This window comes from Coturnix japonica, chromosome 11 (genome assembly GCF_001577835.2).
Source record: "Coturnix japonica isolate 7356 chromosome 11, Coturnix japonica 2.1, whole genome shotgun sequence".
Classification (NCBI taxonomy): Eukaryota; Metazoa; Chordata; class Aves; order Galliformes; family Phasianidae; genus Coturnix; species Coturnix japonica.
In genome coordinates, this window is record NC_029526.1 from 17,306,572 (window position 1) to 17,317,221 (window position 10,650).

The following is a 10,650-nucleotide window of genomic DNA, read 5'->3' on the forward strand; positions in this document are numbered from 1 at the left end:
CTCAAGAAGCCCAAATCCCTGACCAGCTTCAGGAGAACTAGCAGTGCTGGTTCTGTGAAGACCAGGCTGTGTCTGAGTTGAGGAAGCCTTTGTTTCCTTCACTTCTGCATGTTGTTATTTTTCTCTTTGGGTCTGATAGAGTCTCAGTCTTGAAACTGAAGGCTTTGAATTCAGTGTACAGTGGTGAGAAAACTGCTATTGTTTATATTGCTGCTCTGTTTGTCATGGACTTTATTAGTATTGTGTTTATCTGTTTATTGGCCACCTGTTCTTCAGTGAGCACTAAGAAGTGGAGGAGGAGGAGCACTGCCACGTTTCAGTGGACACAGAACTCCCGAATCACCTCCTGCATCCCAAGGGGCAGCAGGGAGCCTGGCTCAGAGCAGGGCTCAGCAGGAGAACTCCTGCTTCCCAGGGCACTGCTCAGCACAGGGCAGGCCTGTCCGGTCCCACTCTGAGCATGCAGTGTTGCTGCTGGGCACCGCTCCGGGTGTGCTCTGAGCACTTCTTGTTGGGCAGCATCAGGGAAAATCAGAGCACAAACAGCATCCCCCGCCCGGCCAGAGGGCAGGTGCTGCCCGGCAGCGCTTCACCGCAGCTGGGCTGGTTTGGTTTGTGGCCATGGCAACCACTGCATCCCGAGAAATTCATGCTTCCATATCAGAGGGCAAATAATGTCTGCGCTGCAGCTTTTTCTTCGAGTGAGGCAGTTCTGTTTTGCAGTCAGGCAGTGAAGCACACTGCGGGTTTTACTGACAGCCAGAAAAAGGTTGGAAAGCCCTTGTTTGTTTCTGGGCTTGGCATGTTTGGCCTAAAGTTGGCTCTGTCGTGGGGTATGTGAGAAACATCATTAGGGAGCATCAAAAATGAGGTCCTGCTCCCCGAAGCCGTATCCTGTCTATTTGCTAATATTTTCTGAGGTTGGTCTTCAGTTTAAGTATGTCTTGATCTTCTGGTGTAAGACCGTAATGTGTTTTTTGGTGGTAGTTTCCCTGTATTTTATTTCAGTACTGAAAATGGAATGGGAACATACTTGCAGCTCATCATCTGGGTGATGTGCTGCCATTTGACAGGCAGTTCTCATACCATCTCCCAGAATACTCTCTTTAACTGGCACAGAGGCTCTTTCAGAAGCTACAGTGAAAGTCAGCTTTTGTTCCAGTGGCTCCAGAACTCTCTGGTCCCACAGCATAAGCAGTCCAGCGGAAGGACCTATGGTAAGCAGCAAGCATTTAATCACCGTTTGCAGTGTTTACAGTAAAAAGTTTAATTGTAAGGATTTGCTGTGGATAAGGATAAATTATGAAGATATTTAATGGCTTTGATGTGTTTCTCTACTTGCCAATGCAGATGAACCTACATTGATGTCCCCACCATGCATAAATTAGAGAGGTTTCCCTAGATACCAGCTGATTCTCTTATTGTTTCCCTTACTGGGAGATACAGGCATGTGGCAGGTAATGAGAGGTTTCCTTTCAGCTTCTTCAACAGATAACATCTTGAAGTCGTCTGTCTTCAAAATGTTCAGGCTGTGGCTCTTGACTGGTGTAAACCAGCACGACTCCACTGAAATTAGTGGGGATAGCTCGTTAGCCTAAGAGGCTTTTCCCATATCATCCAGCCTGCGCTAAGAATATGGGGAACATGACAAAGGAGTCTGAATTGTGTTTTCCTTTCTCCCTGCTAACATTCCTGCTTCCCAGCAGTATGTGTTGCACAGGTTTCCAGAGCTCAGGAAATTCCTGTGGCTGCAGCACGTTTTCAGTGGAGCTGGGGTTGGGTTCCTACAGTTTGAGGTGAGAATGGGGAGCGTGTCCCTGGGCTGTGCCCCAATTCCTGACGTTCCGGAGCAGGGGGCAGTAGGGCTCGGGCTGACGTGTGCTCAGACTACCCAGGGAGATCTGGGCTTGATCACAGACTCCTCCTTTCCGCATAAAAATGCTGCTGACATACGCCTTTGTGGCGTGTAAAGCACCCACACATACCCTTTAAAAAAAGCAAACGTATCATGCAGTAGAGGTTATTTCAAAACTTCCCTTGTTTGATAGATGCTGATAAAAAGGCCATGCTTGGGTTAAATCACTTTATTCTCCAGAGCCGTGTGATGGCTCAGTGTCTGTACAGCTGTTTGTGTGACCAGCGCCGTGCCAGGGGAAGCCGTGTGAGCACCCACTGCCCCATCCCGCACCCACGGCCCCGCAGCTCGGCCAGCCCTGCCCACAGCGGTGAGGGACGCTGGAAGGGGACTCGAAGGATCTTAGAAGTTTATGCTTACAGGCACTGAGGCTTTTTTTTTCTTTCTAATTAAAGTACATTAGTAGCGATAGTGGTAATTATAACATTAACAGCAGCCAGAGCAGGAACAATTAGTGCTTCTCTTCTGGCCAATTACTGGCATCTCTGTGAGTGTCCGCACAGCCGAGGCTGCAGCATCCTGTCGCAGCCCGTCGGCTCGGAGCTCTCACGTGAGCTCTGGAGCTGGAGCGGACGCCGCGTGTTTCCGGGCGTCCTGCAGGATCGTGGTCTGTCCTGGCCCCGGTGCCTCCAGACCCACCTTCCAGCCCGAACACCGCTTAAACGTATCGTTTGTTTTCAGTATAGGTTTTACATCTCTGCCTTTCATTCTTGTTCATGAATGTCTGGAGTGTGATTGGAAAACAAAAGGCAAACGCAGACGTAGCAGGCGATCTGACAAAGGACGCCGTTACGGATCTGGCAGGCTCCACCGCAGCGGTGGTAGCGAGGAGATGGCCATTTGCTGATTGCCTGGGGTTGACATGGCTCGGTTAGTATGCTAATCCAGCCTCTCGCATTTAACATTCAGATCAGGTCCGTGCAGAGCGCGGCGCCGGGAAGGGGTGGCTGCCTGGAGCCCCGACCGCACCGCAGCCATCGCGCACACACCCAGACCCGGCGGCTCTGCTGCCATGCGCTCTGTCCCTCTCGCACACCCTCTCCCCTCTCGTCCCCTCCTGCCCTCCCTGGTGCACACGCGTACGTACCATCCGAAAAGCTTCCTGCAGATGCTGAAAAATAGGAAATGTGGAAAAGTCATGTATGATTGGCTCATTCCTCTGCCTCCTTGTCCCCAAAGATTCCCACTTTAATAGACCATGTGTTTCTGCTGCTGGAGAAGCCCAGAACGTAATGCGCCAGAATTCAGGAACAACAAAGCAAGACGAAGTTTATCATCCAAAGCAAAGGGGTGGCATTTTTGTAGCTCACATACAACGTAACAGGCACAAGGAGGCTTAAAATTCCCTCTGTCCTCTCTCCCCACCCAACCTCAGCCCAGGAGAAAGAAAACATTACAATCCATTCGTTCAGGGCAGCCATCAGATGCCCAGGTGGAAAGTCAAGCTTGCTCGTGTTATTGCAGATGATTGTTGCTTTTTCCCGTGAGCTCGGAGGCAGGGAGTTGCAATCCCCCACCTGGCGTCAGTGGTTTCCAATTTCCAGAATTAAGGAAGGAATTGTTTCCAGAGTCAGTTCTCGTGGTAAGGTCCAGCAGATCCTGCAGCCACAAGAGAACTTAATTCCTCGAGCTCCCTTTTCTTTGTGTTTGTAATGTCACAGCAGTTCTGGAAAGGCATGTGGAGAATCATCAGCTTCTGCTTGCATTCAGAGGGCTTCGGAAGTTGCATTTTCAGAGACCAGGTCAGATGTGGGTAAAAATGAGTCTCCATCCGACACAGAAGCAGACAAAGCTGTTTAACCTCTGAATTATAGCACAGCTCCATAGGTCTGCCTTCTGTTGTTTCATGCTCTAAGCAAACTGCTTCTTGCAGTTCTCCCTCCTGGTGCCAAGCACGTATTCCAGCTGCAGCTCAGCAGCACAGGGAAATTCCTTCCAAGTCCCCGGCAGAGCAGTCGGCGCTTTCCAAAGCTGCAGGCTTGATTGTCCTTGATTATTTTATTTCTTTGGCTCTGATCCAAGATGTTTCCTGTCATCATTTCAGTGTCTTTTCTCATAATCCCTTTTCTAAACATCATCAACAATTAACCGATTTTCTCGTATCTACAAACACATGCACACACAGGCAGGCGCGCATGCACACACACTCCACTGAGTCTCATCAGTGTCTTTTCTGCCTTTAAGTATAAGAAATTACAGCTTCTCATTAGCTGAAGAGCATGTTTTGAAAGGCTTTGTGTTTACTCACTTTGCAAGTGATGCTGGCGCTTTTAATTATTCTCCTTTTGCATATCATAAGAGAGCAGGGAGCTGCTCCAGCCAGCCTGGATGAGCCGCGTTCCCAGGAAGGCAGGAGGAAGGAATCGTTTTTTTACCTCTGCTGCTGCTTTCTTCCTTTTCTGTCAGCCAGCCAAGGAATCCCCCCAATGCTCTTACGTAGCAGATACCAAAACTGTGAGTCACTTTTCGCTCCCAGAGCAATAAGTCCACCACATCTGCGTGCAGAACGGCGAGCGCAAGGCTGGAAATTTCTCCAGGCTGCCAGCATGCCCCGGCACCAGTTCTCCAGCGGTGACTTTGTTTTCCTGCTCTTGCTTTCTCTCCTCGGCTCCCTCGTCCCCTCATTCCTCCTTCCGCCTTCCCCATTTTCTTTCTTCCTTCCTCTCCATCCGTCTCCGTGGCTGGCAGCGGTAAGCCCGGTGAGGTCTGGGTCCCTCTCGCCTTCTGTGGATTTTTTTGTGTGCAACTGCAGCAGCCTTTGGCTGCTCACTCTGCCAGGTTGGATCACCAAAGACACACGACTCGCACACAATGAATAATCAATACAGATATTGATCTGCGGAAAATGTTTGTAAATTCCTGAAAGGGGAATCGGGAGCGCGGGACAAGGGAGGCTTGTGGGGGACGACAGGGTGTTCTGGGCAGCGGCTGCCGCAGAGCTGGGTCCAGAGCCCGCGTCCTGCCGCCTCCGAGGTGACGGGTGCTGGAATGCATGCGCGGGCGGGCGGGCGCGGGGGCTTCTGTATTTTCATGTCTCTACAGCTGCTTCCTCCAAAGAATCGGGAGGCGAGCAGCTGAGAGGCCCCGCCAGTGCCATGCCTTGGCTGCGGTCCAGCTCTGTTTTGTTTCCATCATCACACGCCACTTCAGAATTTGCATAAATACAAGGGTTATTTTCTGTTGCGTCTCCTGAAAGATTTAAAAAGATGGAAAAGTGTTTATGTGAGGAGGGACTGCTGTCTCTGGTCATCGTTTCTGGGATTTGCTTTCAAATCCACGCGTTTGAAAGAAAGGGAGGTAGAAAGGAAAATAAGGGGCCGTGAGAAGGACCTGGAGGAGGCTGAAAGTGCTTAAATGTGGAAAAGCGTTGGGCTGTGCCGTGCGTTCTCCTGCGGGTGCTATTCCATGCGGGTGCGGTTATGGAGCGGGGCCGAAGTCCTCCAGCCAGGGCCCTGCCCTGCACGTGAGGCGAGGCCAAGGCGACAAGGGTTGGGGCCTGGAGCTGCTGCCGGGGCCCAGGAGTGGAACAGCCCATCCTCCAGCTGCCTCTGCTCCCTGTGGGCTGGCCTGCGTGGCCATAGAGCCCTGCTCCTGCCAGCGGGCAGCTGCAACTCACCGTGCAGCATCATCCCTCCCTCCTCAGCTTTCCTGTGGTTACAGAGAAAGGCACATGCTGGAGGTGGTGGAGGACACAGCCGTGGGGCCTCCTAGCACTCGGTCCCTTCTGTCAGGCTGGGGGGCTGACAGCACAGGCCCTGGGGGAGGCTGGCAAAGCAAAGGGTGCTGCTCAGTCCTCCAGGCTGCTGCTGGTGGAGCAGAGCATCCAAGCAGCCTGGTGCCACTGTCGCGGGGCTGCTCACCGCTGACCCCTGCCATAGCCATGGCGGCCGAGCCCTGCCATCCTTCCCTGCAGCGCCGCTGCTGTTATCAGCCCGCAGCAGCCGCCGGGAGGCCGATGGCGCTTGTTCTCCCTCTTGCTTCTGATTAGCTCCTGCAATCCAATTAGCAGAGGCATTTATATCACAAGGGGCTGAGGTGCCCCTGCTCATCACGGCGGCTCAGAGCCAGTCATAAATTCTACCGACACGACATCTTTTCTGTGACATGGATTAATTACGGCTCTGGGCCTCTGAGAGCAGGTTTGCAGAGGATGGTACACACAAATGCAGGAGTTGAGAACAGACCCTGCAGCTCAGCTCTGCTGAGGGCTGCAGCTCCGTGCACCCCAGGTCCGAGTGAGGCAGGCAGGGTGGCTGGGGCATGCTGCAAACCCTGCGCCATGTCCATCATGAGAAATTGGTCGTGATATCTCCCTTGTATGCTGCAGAGCAGAGGCTGAGCAAAGTGAGGAGGGCTGTAATAGTGCTCTGCTTTGCTAGGTGAGGTTTTGCAGGCCAAAGGCAATGGCACAGGTATTGTGCGCTGGCAGGGCACAGCCCGCAGAGGTGGATGTATGTGCACAGGGAACATCCCTGCTCACTGTGCCTCGCCAGCACCTGCTCCACCTTCTTTGGTACTTCTGCTCCAGAAATACCACTTTTCTGGAGCTGTTCTGCTGGCTCCGTCTTCGTGGGTGGGTTCCCTCCAGTTGCAGTGCCATCCCACTCAGGGGGATGAGCACCCAGGAGAACAAAGGGAGCAGGAGCACTTTGTGCACTTGTATCTGCCTGCCATTGTCTGGCTGTGTGGTTCTGTGTTCTCTGAGCTCTGGCACCTCTCCATTTGTTTCCCTGGCACTGTCACCTGGCTGTTTGTTTGTGTATCAGCTCCTTATGAACTGCTCAACATCCATTTATTGAGTCTGTTCTGCTGCTGCTTTGGCTGTGTGTCTGTCCCAGCCTTCTGACAGAGACACTGCACCATACCAGACCTGCTGGCTTGTTCCAGCCATGCACCAGTGCACAGTGCTGGGCTACCTGCCCACCGTTCTGAGTGCATGCATCAGCTGGTGCTGCCAAATTCTGCTGTTGTGTTTCTGTGTAATTATGCTCTTCTCTATTATTGAAATACTATTGTGTATGAAGTCCATAGAACTGCCTTGTAAATGCACAAGTAATTTGGGTTTTAGAGAGAGGAGAATACATATTAAACTTGGTAGCATGTCAGCTCCTTTTGTTCTGTTTCCTTGGTCATCTGATGGATCATCAGATGTGGCTCCTGCTGGTAGAACAGTGTGGGGTTTGTTGGTTTGTTTGTCTTATTTTGGGTTTAAGTGGGAGAAAATAGATGTAGCCCAAATAGAGCACTATGAATGAAGTAGATACTTTTCTAGTAATAGGACTTCTTTCTTATTTTTTCAAAACAAAAACATCTTTTGCTTTGGAATGATAGTAAATCCTGCATTCCCTGACCCGTACACATGTTGTCTGTTGTCAGACCAATGCCCTTGTTACTCAGCTGGTACCTCGCACCAATGGCTGGAACCCAGTGCAGCACAAATCCAGGTGGGGATGGGTTGTTCCCATACGGGAGGGGGTAGTCAGCCAGCTCACACCCCCACCAGCAGTCAGCTGAGATCTTCACATTAAGAGTAATGTTTTAATTTATGTATTTGTTCTTTGAAAACAAACAAACAAACAAAAACTGTAATAGAAGCTTCAGACCTAAATTTTGGAATGAGGTCATTAGGCTGCAAGATCCCAGCATTCCCTCTGAGCATAAAACCAGTAAGGCCACAGTTCTGAAGTGGAGCTGGCTTTGATCCTGTTTCAGATTTCCTTGACTTTTGTCATTTCTGAATCACATTCCCAATGCGTCATCACCTTGGTCAGCTGCTATCGCTCCATGGTTGATTCCCAAGGTCAGCCCACACTTTGCATTGCGCTGCCGAGTGGTTTGACTCCTGATGGGACTTTCCACCACATTCTGGGGGACTGTAAAATGTTGCTGGTCGGATTTCTTTTTAGCAAGACTCTGACATAGTCTTCTTCCTGGTTGGAGTGAATCTGCACCGTGATCTCTGTCCAGCGTAACATTTTTGTAGGTATGGATTAAAACTGGTTGCAGATGCCTTACCTTTCTTCGCCCCCTCACAACATTGTCACTTAAACAAAAGGCCTCATGCATTTTTCCAGAGCTGCTGGAAACAGATCAAGTGTTTATTTTGTTTCTCTCTTGTCTATTTTAGTGTTTTTGTTTCAAGTTTACTTTATTGCAAGTTTTCATGTAGTTTGTCACATTGCCCTACATGTGCTTTGACTAAACGAGCAGTTTAACTGCAGGTGTTGGAAGCAGAGCAGTGCATTGCAGCACTTTTTAACAAAAAGCACTTTGATGCTTTTTTAATGGAAGGAGAAGATTTAAAACAATCAGTGAATGATATCAAAGTGGAATCTTTAGAAATCCTGTTTATGAAAGAAAAAAAAGGGGGGGGGGGGGGTGTTGTAACGTTGTTTGAGATGAGAGAAAATGCAGAGTGTGGAGTGAGGAGTGAGAGCTGCCTGTCCTTTGGCTGCCCCTCCTGCACCCAAAGGGCTCCGCTGTGTGCACAGCAGTCGTGGTGTGAAGGGCTGTTCTGGGGGCACTGCTCAGTTCTCTTGGCGCATTCACTCTGTGTTTTGAGATCAGTGGAGCATCAGGGATGAGCAGACCTTCCTTTTGCTGCTCGCTGTCCCACCTCTCTCTGTGTTTCCCCTCTGCTGCTTTTGCTTGTCCTTCTCTTGATGACGGAACGTGGCTGATTTGTGCTCTGCTTAGTGCTGTTCCTCTGTCAGCCACCTGCTGCTGCTTCCTAGACTTCAGCCCAGGAAGGTGCTCTGCAGGCTTGCTGTGGTGGCACCCATCTGGTGTGAAGATGTAACGTCTGCGTCATTCTCTCAAGTTTGTATCCAGTGCCTGAGCGAGGTGGGACCTGACCTACATCTCCATTTGCTGTTGCGTTGCTTAGTCAGTAAGGGAAGTGCTCTCTTCCTTGCTAGGTGACTTTACCCTCTTATGATGGTCCTGCGTGGATTCTTCCTGAAAACTGCAGTTTAGAGGGAGCGTTGTCAAAAATTCTGTCTTTCTCTCTGCTTTATTATCCCCTCATTTTTTTTGTCATTTAACTCCAATTATGGGATGCTAAGTGCTTTTGGAAATTTCATTGTTAATATCTTCTTACAGTGCTATTAACGTAAATCAACGTTAATAGTGTCCCAGCAAGTGTAAAAGCAATCAAAAATTCAGTACTCACGAATCATTCTGTAATTTCAGCATAAAATGTTAATAGAAATAAAATCCAATACCATAAAATATCGGCAAATTCAACTTTAAATACATGTGATGAATGACTTCACCGTTCTGCTGCATCCCACGGCCTGGTGCAGCGTGAAGCCTTCTGTCGGCGAAGCTCTGTACACACCTCTCCCTCCTGTCCCCATCCCTGCACGCCTCGTGTGTGCCACTCTGCTTCTCCAGAACTGAAAACTCCATCTTTGCTTACAAGGAAGAGGCATCTGTATTGGGGCACCACCAGCAATCTGTGAACTTATCTTAACTGATAAGTGAACTGAACTCGCTGCTTTTTTTGTCAGTGTCTCAAAGAGCTTTGGCTGCTTTCCCTTGTATTGACATGGGCACTTTCTTACAGAAAGGTCTTTCAACCCAGAGTTTAGACTGTGAAGATCCGTCAGTTATTTAAGGGGAACTGTTGGGAGAGTGAACGGATCATTTCCACAGAAATTCAGTGCTTGGCCTGAACATTCAAATTAAAATTGCCATTAAACTGAAAAGACCCCCCAAAGTGGTGCACGCACAACAGCTGGGTGTTTGAACTCTAATCTGTTTCACAGTCAGTCTGGAAAATGTTGGTTTTTTACTTTGTTCACTTATTCCAGTGAGTCTGGGTTATTTGTGCTGAGTCTTTAAAACCTTGCTTGAGAGCCCTGTGCTGAGAGAGCTACGGGCAGTGCAGGTCAGTCTTGAGTCCCTGCATGGCTGGGCAAGGAGCACCAAGAGGAAGCTGAACTGATGGGTCTAGAAAAAGGTTCTATTAGAGAAAAGTTCTCTTGGTCACTATGTAGATACCTTTTCAGTCCTTATTGCCTTTTTTCCCTGTTATCTCCATGCAGTGTCACCAGTCTTTGTGTTGGTCTCTCTGCTCTCCTGGCTCTCTTCTTTCTCCTCTTGTTTCTCACATGGTTTCTTGTCTGCAGATTCCTGCAGTGCAGACACACAGTGTGGTTTTATGGGTCCTTTAAAGTCTGCACAGGATTTCCAGCGCAGTGCTTAGAAGATGTTAGGGAACTGTGGGGTATCTCTGGGTAGCTCATACAGGACATCAGTGGCTAAAGTGCTCTGTACTGCTGTCTCTGTGTCAGTTCCCAAAAGCATCACATACAAGAGAAACTTGGAAGATGTAGGCTGGTTCGTTGGTTACGTGCTGCTCTGAGCAGTCAAGCCCAAGAATTCAGCCTGTCTTGGGATTTGGATCCAGAAATTTTTAAAGGAATTTACATTATAATAAGGCAAAACTGATTTTTTGTGGGGCTCACTTCAATTCTGGTGAGATAGCAGGATTATCAAAATCATTGCTGGATTATTATTTATTGTTGCATTTCATGTAATATTTTTCTTTTTGAAATAAGTCTTTGAAACCAGAGGCTTTGTTTGCTGACACATCTGTATGGTTTTTCTTTGAATTCAGCAGCTGCTGGATCAGCCCCTGAAGTGGGGAAGCTGTGGTTGGGATGAGTGGCTTAGAACCTGCAGAAGCACTTTTGCTGGGGTTTCATTTCCTTTGGTCCTGCCCTTTCATG

General features: G+C 49.3%; 1 long non-coding RNA gene across 1 annotated transcript; it reads right to left on the reverse strand.

The window, feature by feature from the left end:
• Window positions 1-2,069: 2,069 nt before the first annotated feature.
• On the reverse strand, window positions 2,070-4,949 carry LOC116653958. Its single transcript, XR_004308641.1, has 2 exons — window positions 3,003-4,949; window positions 2,070-2,766 (listed from the first exon to the last, which is right to left on the reverse strand). It is a non-coding gene; the product is annotated as an uncharacterized LOC116653958 (long non-coding RNA).
• Window positions 4,950-10,650: the final 5,701 nt, after the last annotated feature.